The sequence below is a fragment of the Galendromus occidentalis genome, unplaced genomic scaffold, assembly GCF_000255335.2.
Source record: "Galendromus occidentalis unplaced genomic scaffold, Mocc_1.1 scf7180000077435, whole genome shotgun sequence".
Classification (NCBI taxonomy): Eukaryota; Metazoa; Arthropoda; class Arachnida; order Mesostigmata; family Phytoseiidae; genus Galendromus; species Galendromus occidentalis.
In genome coordinates this window covers 156,219-169,580 of record NW_003805423.1, presented here as the reverse complement: position 1 = coordinate 169,580, position 13,362 = coordinate 156,219, and positions in this window count along the sequence as shown.

The window sequence follows — 13,362 nt, the reverse complement described above, 5'->3', positions numbered from 1 at the left end:
AAGTCGCATTGCAATGATATGAATCCTGGATTCGGTGTCGGAGACTCGTGCGAGCAACGCCGTCGAGCTTCGTCGACGAGCCGTGTATTGGAATAATGTTTACGGTTAGAGCGAGTAGTGTTCATTACGGCTGCTACCAAGCCCTGTAGAATAAACTTGAGAATCCAATGAAGCTCGAATCCCAGAGAGAAATATTTGATCCCTCTATCCGTATTTGCAATCCTCTAAGGGAGTTCCAGGCGTGCCATCACAATGCTCATGGACCCCGAGGCGGAGGAGATTACACCATGTGACATCTGCTAAGCTACCCGGGGCCGCTGACGTCCTGGAGGTCTTGAATTAGTAAGACAATCCCGATATCGGTCAAGTTTTCCAGCTTCGGCCTCGGGACTACATCGCTATCGCGTTCGGCTTGTAAGCGAAGCAATTCCGTCGGAGGAGGGCAAGCGAGTGGCGGACAAACGACCTCAATTAGGCTGATCATCGTTGTTCATCGATGCATTAGATAGGAGTGCATCCGTTCATTTCATTCGATCATGTGCGTTAGTCGGACAGACCGGGCAAATCCTCTCAAGTCTACCGGATTCGGAGAGAGAACGGGGCATTGTTGGGAGGAGCCTGGGCTCGCTCACGGGTTCCAAGTTCGCACGATCGAGACGACTCGCTTCCACTTCTCATTCGGAAGCGCTCGGCGAGTCTGCGTTCCGTGGATGAGCACCGAATATACTCCATTCTGGGTTCGCAACGACGGAATCAATGTGCATCGGTCCTGAATGACGACGAGAATTAGCATCTCCCTCTCTCGACTAACGTTTTTCCGAGGCAACGCAGCGTAGATCGTCGTCATTCCGCCCGGTGACTGCTCCGAAATTTTCGCAAGTGTTTATTTACGTCGATGTCGGTGCGTGGACGATCTTCACCGTCTCGCGATGCGGGGTGAGCTTTCAGAGCGTGCAGGGACGGCTCCCGCTCGGCTGTAAGGCCGTCGGCCGTCCGTCCGTTCGGCCCGCCCAGAACAAGAGGTGCAAATGTATTGTTCCAAGATCTGCAATGGGCCTCGGCTCATTGCACCGCCGATAGCGGCTCTCGCTCCTCTCATGCGGGCTAGAGAGGCGCAGGAGAACTAACTGTACGGGAAAACGTCCCGTGCTTTCGGTACACAGGAAGCCAGGACAGGCGAACGCGAGGATTCTTATTCTTGGTGGAGCATCCCAAAAGAGGGAGGCAGCGAGCGAAAATTTGGCGCTGCGTGCAATCGTCCTTGTTTCGAAACTCGAGGCATCGAGACGGGCCAGGTGCGACACGATTGCATCGAACGAAATGCGAGAGATCCTCGACAGCGACAACATTAGATTCTATGACGTCGGCGGACGCCGTGCGGCGCTTCCTCGTCAAGCCCCTGGTTAATATGACGGAGGTGTTGGGGATTCATGCTCGAGCGACGTCAATCCCCAAGGATTGTGTGCCGACAATGTATCGGGATCGCCCTCCCAAGCAGATTGTGATTGGGACTCTCCATTTCTCCGCTATTCGATGAAGTCCACTCTGATCGCAGCTACGATACGGAATACGCGCGGAATTCGTGAGAATTCCCGTTGCAGACGACGCGTTCCGAGGCTACGGCTCGGGCCGAGAGGATCTCTCACCGGAGGTCTCTCCTGATGTCCTTGGCGAGCTCATGTCTCTGCTCCCAAGCTCTACCGCCGAAGTATCGAACGATGGGGATCCACCGCATGAGCCGGGAGGCTCAAGGATCAAGAGCCGCTTAAGCGCTCAATCCCTCTCTCTGTTCCGCCTTCTAAACTTGAGGGGGAGACGGTACGGGGCATCGCATAAGACAGGATCGGCAGAGTATTCTCCACCGTCGAGACTTAATTATAGACCGGAAGCTGTCCGGCATGCACCATCGTTCAGTGCAATGTAATCAGGTAAATCGAGAGAGTGAGAGACACCGAAAGAAAAAAAAGGGTACTCGGCTTGCCTGCTGGCTCGTTTTCTCGGATGGTCGAGTTGGTTAGCAAACGAGCGGGCTGCCGACCAGCTCGCTACTTGGATGGGTACATGAGAGATAAAGATGATCTATTGTGAAGCCGTGATATTACCATCCAGTTTGTAGCTAGATAGCGGGCGGTCGGGCGTCTGCGCGACCCGCCGACTCAACCTACAGACGAAGGAACGAAGCAGGCGAAGGGTGAAGGCAAGCGGCCTCGTTCTTAGCACGAAACTACGATAAGCGAAAAGTGATTGATAAAGCCCTTCGATCCCTTGGCATAGGAGCTCCCCCGTACGTTTCGCCACCGCTTCCGTAGCAGGAGGAAATTGTGGTCGCTCTTGTTACGTCGGTCGGTCGGTCGGTTGGTCGGCGGTCGCGTTGTGCGAGTAAAGAAAATATCCTTAAAACTCGTCTCGTGCTTCGCCCCATCGCTCGTTGTCTTGTTAGTTTTCCCCGCTTTCATTATCCCGACGCCCTGCCCGGCATGGGTCGGTGGTGCGTTCCCTCAGATTTCCCATCTCGAGAAATAATCTCTGTGATCTACGGGGGACCCAAACCAGGCTTCCGAGACTCCGAAAAGTCACATCGTCCAGCTCTATCGGGACGGTGTTCCAAGGACCAGGAAGATTCTGAGCCTATAGATACTCTAATTTTCAAATCGATACTTCAGGACGCAGAGTAACAACACGAGTTTCTCGTGCGGCTGGTGGTTGTTGCCGTTTCCGGCTTGGGTGCGGAACTCTTCGGTTCCAGGGATAATCTATCGTCCTGGCCGCGGTGCCGTCCCCATTCGTCTGCTTCCCCATTTCCCATACGCAAGGGGGAGTCAGCCGCTCGGTGGACGCTGAGTTCAGATATTGAAGCATATTTAATTGCCTCATAGTCACGCCATCACTCACGCGCGCTCAGAATGGCGGCCGAGCTCTCGTCGTATTTATTCGTTCATCGGACTTACGCACGAAGCGACTGACGATGTTCCGTACGACCCAGATCGATCGGTCCGTAAAAGAGCAGGATCCTGCAATCGTGCAGAAGAATATTCCTGCACAGAGTGCCCGTACAGGCTAGGAAACATGAATGGTGGCCTCCCGGAATTTCTCGCAGAGTCGACATGCTGAGTTTTGGAACTCCCCATTGGAATTACCCACTGACACCGATCCTCGGAAAGCCCAGTCTGTGCCAGACGAATGTATTCGGGGTACAAGAGCGGATCCAGCTCTCGTCGGAAGGAAGTTGAACTGTCGTCATCGCAGGCTAGCCGGTAGGTAGATCGGAAAAAAAAGACCGGCCCCTTTGGTGAGAAATTGCGTGAATTGAAGTTTTGAGGGGGTTCTGCGTCGGTTCGCTTTTCAGGGGTCCCGTGGTTGACAGCGGCTTCCATGCAGATATTGGCGGGAACGAGCCTCCGCTAATATCGTTACAGCTTCGCTCCCCGCGGATCGAGCGGAACCGAACCTGCCCTCGGTCCGCTTCAGCGTAGGGTGGCTCCTCCACGGAAATAATCGCATTACAGTCCAAACCGAAACCAGCAACTCTTTGGCCTTCACGCTCGCGGATGGAGGACATGGGCAGCGACGAGCGCACGAAGTCGACGAGCTCGTGCAGATGCGTGAGCTGACCCGAAAAATTCTTAAATGAGCATTCCGCGCATGAGACACTGATTCTCCACGGGCACGATATTTCACAGAAACGGCTCCGGTCGGGATCTCGACTCTGCGGAGAGAGACCGGCCTAGATTCGGGAGTCTCGATCGCCAGCAAGATTCTCGGAAACGGGCACGCGTCTTGGCTCCCAGCCGACGTTCCTTGAGAATCACGGATCCCGCGCGCGTGAAGCGTCTTCATCTGAGAATGTGCTGCGATCGATCTCTCCAAAACATCGCGAAAACTGTTGATACATGACGGCTGTTCAATTGATCGTCGACAGATGAAAGCCCCTGCTTCCTGCCCGCTCTCTGCCGGATCAGACATCTGATTGCCTCAAAAACAAGACAGAACGCCGAACATGATGTCGGAGGAAGGGATCAAGGAATCGAAAAAGACGAACGAAGGAATCGGCGGAACAATCACAATAATTGACCGACAGCTGAAGACTGGACCGTGATTGAACGGGCGAACCCGCCGCCGTCACGCCGTCATCTCCCGCGCTCATCGTCATCGCTCTAATTTGCACTGAGCGAGAGACGACGTTCATCGATCGCCCCGCCGGGTTGCGGGAGACCGAGTGAGGAGAAAAAGTGGAGAAAACGAAGAAGAGGTAAACGAGGAACTCCCACAGGGTCGCGATGATGTGGTAGCTGGCGGGGAATATATTCGAGCCGCAAGTCAGAAGCTCGATGGATGAACAAACAAATACATTCCGTTGAGCTCTGTCGCCGACGACGCTGGTGGCAGGAAGGTCGACAAAGGGCGCCGGCGTCCAAGCTACTCCATAAACTTTCCAATTTCAATCAACGATGTTGCTCTTTACAAGCGAGTTTGCTCCTTCACTGGTTTCTCTTAGCTCTTCCCATACCGGTAGCGAATCTTGTTCCCTCCTCTGCCAGATCCGCTCACCGTCTATCTCCCGGGCTCGGCCGCGAACTCGGTCGTCAGTCGGTTCTTTTTCCTTGGTCGCCCGCTCGTCTTCCCTTTTAATTTTTTCCCGATTCTTCGAGTGGACGAACCGCTCTTCAGAATGAGCTCGGTAGCGTTTCCCTTTATCTCCCTATCCGGCATCCTCTACCTTTCCCGGCTCACGGTAACGAGTAATCAATTTCTTGCTTGATCGCGAATTCGATATTTTGTTTCTCCGAGACTCAAGTATACGGAGTAGAGTGGAGGGCTGTCTCGACCAACTGACAGGCCGGCCCGTCGTGTGACGGTCGAACCTACCGAAAGTCTCGTGCTGGAAGACGGAGCAGATATGGAGAGAAGCTCCAACAAGCTCTAATGAAGCATCGCAAGTGATGTCATACGCGCAGAGAGTGGATATTGAGTAGCTTGTCGAGTCTTGCCGATTAGGTTTGTGCATCCGATCCGATGGAGCTCAGTGAGCATACAGGCAGTTGTGCGTGATTTCGTTCTTAGCAACGCTTTTGAGAAACTGTTCGTAAGCACAGCATCGCGTGGCGGAACGCCCACTCGACTCGTGATTGCATCCAGCATCGCCTATTCCTCGTTCCTACAGACGTGGATCGAACCAGCGGCGGCATGGAGCAGAAACCCTGCGATCTCAATTTTCCGCGGCCAGGCTCAAACAAAAACTTGAGCGTAAGAAATATCGAAGGGACACGGTCATATTCTTTGTTCCTGCTTTTCAATGAAGGGAAAATCCAACTCAAACCTATCACTACGTCGGGATTTGTCTGAAAACGGTGGTCTGAGATTGTCTGATCTAATGCTGCTGTCTGCAGGCTAAGCCTCATTTCATTTCGCGTTACGGAACAAGGAATCATCGGGCTTATCCACTCCCAGCCCCAGGAATGGAGCTTCGGCTCTTAAAGCTCGGATGGGAGAGCAATCAGTAATTGCCGAGAGTTTCAGAAACTTTGGCGAACAGCTTGTGACTTAAAGGTCATGGCGATGGGTACATTTTCCACGTCTATCGACTGAATCGAGTAGTCCGTCTCCAATGAACTCGAAGTAAGGACGTCAGGGAAAAAGAATCCGCGAGAGTTCGAGGAGTACTGAATCACACGGTGCACGCGCGCGCCTGTTCGGGGGGAACGCTGTGCCGCTCGCAGCGAATGCGGCGCCGTCTCGAATTTCTCAAACATTTTTATTTCGTCGCTGTCATCGCCTCCGCCGGATGAATGAAACTCGAACGGTCATCTGAGAATTCATTCCTGAAGCAGCGGAAAATCGAAGGGTCGAGGGCTCTCCTCGTCCCTTGAGCGACCAGCGGGCGAATCCGGCGAATGAAGAGTATGACTGATAGGGGACGCGGAGAAGGACGAGCGGCCACAAGACATCGGAGGAGCAGTCGCAACAGCGTTACCCACAGTAGCGGAAAAAGAACAATGAGAGCGAAAAACTTCCGGAGGACGAAAGGATGAAGCCGGAGACGAAAAAGAGAGCTTAGCTCCTTTCGCGCTCTTTTCTTCGTACTCCGCCGAATCGTTCGTTAGATTCGTCCGTCCGTGGGCTCGCTGATTGCCCTTTACGTTGAGAGCCTCAAGACGCAGCCAGATTCGACTTTGATTCCTGGGTAGACTTCGCGATGTCGGAGTTGGATCAGGAGAGGTAGGGAGAAAGATACACGATTCCCCCCGATCGTCGACCCAACAACCCATTTTCTTCCTTCCGTTCGCTTCCGAGCCGATCAAGTTAGAAGGTCTAGTCGAGAGCTCAGACCGGCCCGCGTGCACGCGCCCGCGGCCAAGATGGAAGAGATCGCCCACCGCTCTTGATTCGCGGATCGCAGTAAAGAAAAATTGGCTCTCTCGGTCCGCGCATTCCACGGGCTGGCCCGTTGAAGAACGAGCGGAGAACGGGCCTAGACAAGAATTCCACATCGTAGGGTTTTCAGCGCAAAGCGTTCCTCATATGGGAAAAGATCGGAAAGTGGAGATTGCATTTTCCCGCAACACGTTGGCAGCTCATCCGGAATCCCAGAGAGGAAATCGATGAGAGGAGGGGGGGGGAGGGACCTCGATGCTTTCAAGGATCGAATCTGCTCGATGATTCGGGTCGTCGACAGCACCTCCACAGTACTGTTCTCCGCATTAACTAACCGAGCAAACGACCGAAGGACTCCAAGACCGACTGGGCAGCTCGGGGACATCCGATCGGGACCCATTTCCCCGGAGGGGAGAGATGGCAGGTCGACAGACAGAGCTTAAAATTCAGAATTCCTCAATGGGAAGTCTCTCGGGGAATTGTAGAAAAACGGATATATCAGTCGAGAGGGAGATCGAGAAATGCGGATGGCTCACACGGAACTGCGAGAGGTCAGGATCGGAGACGAAACGGCTCTTCATAGCGATACTCCTTCCGCCACAGCTCACCACGACTCTCGATAAGATGAACTCTCGGTCAGTCCCGCTGCTGCTAAGCGCCACAGAAAGTTTAAACTGTCGCATCAGACGTGAGGGACTTTTCGAAAACGATTCAGACGCCTCGCTTCCATAAGGGGCGGCAGTCGAGCCAGCGTGCACAGATAGAATGGGAATTATACGTTGCGACGTTTAAGAATTCGCATGAGGGGCGAGTCCGAGTGCGTTCAGCTCTTGGCAGCTTCTGACAGATGAAGACCTATCCGAGAATAGCGTCACTTGAATTCTGAGACATCTTTTCCATTGTGGATTGTCTTTTCGGATACGCGGACATTCGAGCCATGACTTCGCTCTGACCGTCGGCTAATAGTAGTTGCTCGCCATGATTAACGAACGACGTATTTCTCCAAGATTCATGAGTCGAGTACGTCTCGCTGTTCTCCGTGACAGTTTCTTCTGCAATCCTACGGTGGCGAATTCGAAGGCCAGCAGCGAAATAACGGACGAAAGAAGAGCGCATTCCTCTACAAAACGGGTGGCTTGCCCCACATTTGAATATTTCCCGATGGCGCCGATGTATCGATGTATTGGTCTGGAGGAGGGAAAAACGTACCCGACCTCGGTTGCGCGGTCGCCTGCTTTCCACCGGACGACGTCGACCGGTTGGACGATCGAGGGAGACTAGAGGAACTGACAATTCGGCCGATAGTCGGAACGTCGACCGAACATCCCTCGGTGAGCTGGTCATCCGAATTGGGCAGACAAGTCGGCCGTATCATCGTTCCCATACGCTACGGGAAAAGCGCCAAGAACAGCAAATGAAGAACTTCATGGAATCAGAAATGGAGATCGAGCCTCGCTTCAGCTGTTCTTTACATTTCCATCCAACCAGGAACATTAATCCAGTGAGCCGGGTCGACGCAAAGACGAAGGAGCTTCGTTCCGGGAGCATCGAGCTCCACAGACGCTTTTCCGGGGAATCGCGCCGCGTCGAACCGATCTGATGCCGGCTCGAAACCATTAATACTCTATTTCTGAGACTATCGCGACTCCCCTACGCCTCGTCGCGATGCTCGTGAGCTACCTCAAGATCGAATAATCGGTTTTCAGAAAAGCAATCCCAAATCGCATCGAATGCAGGTATCGCGCGACTCCTCCAATTCGCTGCTAGGTTTTCCCAGACTCAAATCACACGATCGCGCCCTGCCGCGGCAGCGAGCAATCCCCGCGATATTCTCGAGAGCAAGAGATACCAGAGCTCACGGACTGGGTCTCATGGTAATTGGTAATACGAGACTTTTCTCAAGTGCGACACACCCTTCTGGGGGTTTTCCGCAACGGCAAGTATACCACCCGCTTCGGTTCCTGCAGGAGATTCCCTCCGTCGGACCCAGATCGGCTCACTCGACCGACTGGCCTTCTACACGAGTGCTTGTTAGCGATGGGGACCATCAATCTTCGGAGTCGACGCTCATTTGCAATGATCGAAATTATCGGAAGAGAAGAAGAGGAGCTTCTTTATAAGTTCCATCCATACATTCTGTTCCTACGGTAGTCTGACCGGTCTTGAGGACGTCGTCGTCGGCGATTCCGCCAGTCTCCGTTCCTTACTTCTCTGCACTCAATATCACGAGTCGGTTTTAACTTTACGAGCGAATTTCCATAAGGTACGGAGAAGAGTGACCGGCAGAGGAAATCTACATAACGTAGACGACACGAATCGTTCAGCGCACATGTTGAAACTTTTCCATCAGGAGTCTGCTGCGTCAGAAAATGACGTTGATTGGCGTATAACGCCGAGTCCGCTGCCCAATGGCCAGCTGAGTGCGAGATAAAGCGCCAGAGACTCGTCGTACGGGCTGAATTACGGAGTCGTACAAGGCTGTCGTCCGAACACGAGGTATTAGCAGAGCTCAGCGGAGTATTCCGAGTAATCTCATGGTGTCATATTACACTATCCAAATCATGGCCGTTGATGAAATTTCGAGAAAATTATCTCCCGCGAGCTCGGGGAACCTCCGGAACTTATGCTATTGCACCGAGTCGCGATAAGTCGCGGCGAGATGACTCGGATGATGATGATGGCAATTATTGATGAGTCCCTGCAACTTGCGACCTGTTACGTGTCTAGCGGATTTTCCCGTAGGTCTGCCACCATGTTGCTTCGTCGTTCGCTTGGTTGCTCCCGGCTTCGAGAGGAATGGCCTCATCCATCTCTCAGCTTAGTAGTATGCGCCCCGAAATGCCGTGAACTGACGCTTCGGACCGAAAGCGGCTGTCACTGCCGCCAAAACCGCTTTTGCGGCTACCGTATCCGACGGAGGACTAACTACGGCGGCCAGATTCTAGTCTGGAGCGAGTTTCCGCTCCAGTCCCCGCTCTATCGGTCGACTGTATCGGGAGTAGCGGTGCACACCACGGTCGTTGGCGTCTCTTCGTCGAGGCCAACAACCGGTGAAGGATCTGGTCGTGCATATAGACATCCATCAAGGTCTTCCGAGCCATCCGGAAGCAGGGTAATGAGTCGTCTAGTGCATGAGGCGAGCGGGCGGGCTGACGGGCGTTCCTGTTTCCTGATAATGCTCTCTGGGCTCCCTCTCTTCTTTCCTCGATCTGTGGGCTGCGTGGTCCAGAGACCCCTCGCCCGACCCAGATCTGCCGATGGGACGTACGGCCTGGCAGCTGCAATGCGGGCGGCTGTTCCATGGCTTCGTCTGGCATGGCTTCTCCCCCGATATGATACTCGTTCCATCTATCTCCGCGTCAACACCGAACGGGATATGGGGGAACTCGAGCAATATCTATGAGCTCAAGGAACTGCAGCGACTCGTTCATTCGAACAAACAACAATCTGTTGCACGAATACATGTCAGCCGGAAAGCTTCGAATCCCTCAGCACGGAATCCGCTCGGAAGATTATCGCGCAGCGATCGTTGTAGTCGCAGAAGCAGAAAGCGAATCGCGAGCTACGAACTGAAGCTCGAAGCGACAGTCGAAGTGGGACAGTATCTCCGATGTGAGTACACAATGCGGAAGTGCGAGAGCCGTGCCGAAAGCGTTGCTCCTAGGAGTTTAATGGAAAACGATGACCGCCATTTGTCAGTAGCTTTCCAGCTCGTCGCTTCCAAGATCATTCGCGTCCTCGTACGCGCCGACGGCATTTCAGACCACCAGAGGCAATAATGGCAGTATCGCTAGGCTGCCAACATCGATGAGAACTATAATAATTAATCTTTCCAGACCCGAGCACGCCGGAAAGCCGTTACATCAGCAGACGCAGCACAAGTCGGCAACGCTTGGAATACAGCAGCAGCAGCAACGACAACGACGACGATGACGAGGATGATGGCAGCCACAGCAGCAGCGGCGGCGGCCGAAGGAGGATAGACAATGAGCGCAAGAGAGAGAGAGACCGGGAGTGAGTGTCACGGCGGCGAGAGACCTCGACGACGGCTGAGCGCTACTCATCTCGGGAAGGAGTTGCTTCGTCTACGGGACTAGCCTTATCAGAGCTCGGCTATCATGGAGCGAATTCTCCCCGTATGAGTTTTGCCCCCGCTCTACACTCTCCTCCTCCTCCTTCGCTAAAAAGACGAGGAGGGGAGAAGAGAATGACAAGATAGGGTAGAGCGGACGAAAGCAGAAGAGAGAGCGGACGGGGGACAAAGAACTCAGCGGCAGGTTTTCTCGGCACGGAACAGTACTAAAGCTAAAGTGTTGATCCCGGATGGCTCGTCTCGTCTAAGGTCATCGTTCGAGCTGACGGTATTTCCAGGGGAATCGAACGGCAACGCCGTGCAAGCGGGAAAACGAGGCACTGTCAGATACTGACGGACGTCGGACGCAGAGGCGGGCGGTTGGACGGAGGGACGGAGGGACGGCAAGACGTGACGATTGTGTGGCCTTGTTCCTACGATCCTCCGGGCGCAACTACGTCGTTCCATCGTGAGTGTAGAGTCTTCTTCAACGAAGAAGACGAGGGGGAGGAAACGCTCACTTAGGAGAAGAAGGAAACGTCCTCACTTCTTCTCTGGCGACGACGACGGCGACGACCATTGCGAAAAGAACGACCAGCTGATAAGCTGCGACAGGAAAGAACGAATCGGACGCGACCTTAGATGGACAACGTCAGATGAAGACTGTGGCGGGAACGAGCCCGACCGACGCGCTAGCGCCATTTCCTCTGGAGAAAGCCGCGAACGGGAAGTTGTAGGAACGGAGGAATGATGATCAAATTCGACAAGGGATTTTATTGCAGGGAATTACAGCTCTTGGCTCACCGGACGCCATTCCACCGAGGAAGGGGAGCGACGCGCAAGTATTCACGGTTTTCTCTCCGAGGAAGGCGTGTCAAGAGGTTCGTCCCCTCCATGAAGAATGACACTTTCTTTTCGAGTCCGGGGCTCTCGGAAATGGGCACGCGACTCCCAACCTGGCTACGGAGGACTTCGAGCGCTTGAGCGAGGACACGGTTGCAGTTCCGGATCTGGGTGCGTATTCAGATTTCACTGAGCATCCGTATATCATCGAGGTCCTGCGTGATGTCATATTCTCCGAGAATGAGCAGAAGTCGGACGACAGCAGCGGATTACCTTCTAGGTTTCAGATGGCGAGCAGCTCCATGAGGCTTAGAGACTTCATGGAAAGTATCCGCAGGAATCATTCTGGGTATGCCTTGCTCGAGCTTGCCGTGAGTTCTCGAGAATCGAGCAGACGAATCAACCGCTCAATCGAGCAAGCGATTCAGCCGCCGACTGACCGATGGAGCGACAGGACTACACCGAGACTCTCTGTCTTGGTGTCTTCCCTCCTGGTAGACTGGTTGGCTGTCTGCGGAGGAGGACAGCGACAACGTCGGAGGAGAAAGGGAGCAAGGAAGGAGGGATGGATGGATACAAAAATTCCAAAATGCTCATCGCTGTGATTTATGGAAGAAGGTCTGCTGGCCATTAGGACCCCCAGCGGGAGCAATAGCAGCAAGACGACGTCGAGGACGGCGACAACAGTAGCAACGACGTCGACGACGAAAAGCCGCCCAGTCAGTGCGCGGCGGAATCACTAGAGAAAGCGCAGGGAACGCGACGAGAACACAAACCCTTCTTCTTTTGCTCCAATTTCTTTCTTATTCTGTCGTCTCCAACTGCACTTCCTTTGTACCCGGACTATTTGCGGAAACCCAGCCGCTTGACAGTGAAAATATTCGGCTGAGAAGTTTTCTTCAAGCCTAATCCACTTACCGAAAGTACGTTTCGATTCGTTTGTCCGGATAGGGCTCCCGGGAACAGCCGCGTCCCGATTCCCTTCACAGGCAGCATGAATCATCGCTGCTCACGACGCATTCATGTGACGGAGGAGAAATCCAACTCGCGGAGACCATTGGCAAGGTGAAACGTCTAATTCGCTCGCGTTCTCTCGAACAACACACTTACGCACAGAATTGGGGACTCCGTGTTGACTCGCAGAGCGCTGACGTGGACGGAGAAATATCCCGTTCTCGTTGGTATCATCGACCATTTGTCAGGAGAAGTCAACAGAGGCATCATCTGGAGGCACTGCTCAGTCAGATCTCTCGCCGAAGACACTATCTCGGGTCTCTTTCGTTCTCCCCACGATCGTTGCAGACCCGTCCAGCACTGTCTACCGGTAGCGCGTACTTGCGCGCTGCCAACTCAACAAATGGATCCCTTCGGTCGTGTTTTTCGATCTTTTTGGGAGGTTCGAGTTCGGAGTGTGGACTCGATACGTTTCCCATCCTATCTGCTTTCTTCATTTGCGCTTTTGTTTGGTTCTGAGCCAGTGGACAAAGTGCACATCGAAGGAACGGGCATCTGCGAGGGAGACAACGCCGAAGATACCGACAATCATTGTCGTCGATGATGAAGCAGCCTCTCGTCCTCGGCTATCGACAGGCAAGATGCCGATGGCTTGTCGACCTTGAAATGGGAGTTTGACCCTCCCTGAATGTTGAACATTTTGGTCCCACACGGAGCGGAACACTCACGGGTATGATCCTCGGTCTATCCAGCCTTCTGCGATTTCTATCGCCACGACAACGCATAGGTCAGTACCTACAGCTACCTTCCTAATTTTTTTTTCGTAGTCAAGTCCAGATGTGGTAGTAAACTCCCCTCCTAATCGAAAGTTCGTTGCTGCATCGTGAGTCTCAGGGAAGGCTCAGACAAGTTCGAGAAGCGCATGCGGATCGGGAAAGCTCCAATAAGGCTTCATGACGACTCACATTGAATGCTGAGCCCAGAGCGTCAGATTCTTGAGAGAGTTCTCGGTGATGTTCGAAATAAGTCACTTTCAGTCTTGCGACGATCTCATCTTTCCACCGAGGAATGACAGAAATTGTGGAGCTCCAACGCGACCGGGAGAATAGGAGGCGGAGAAC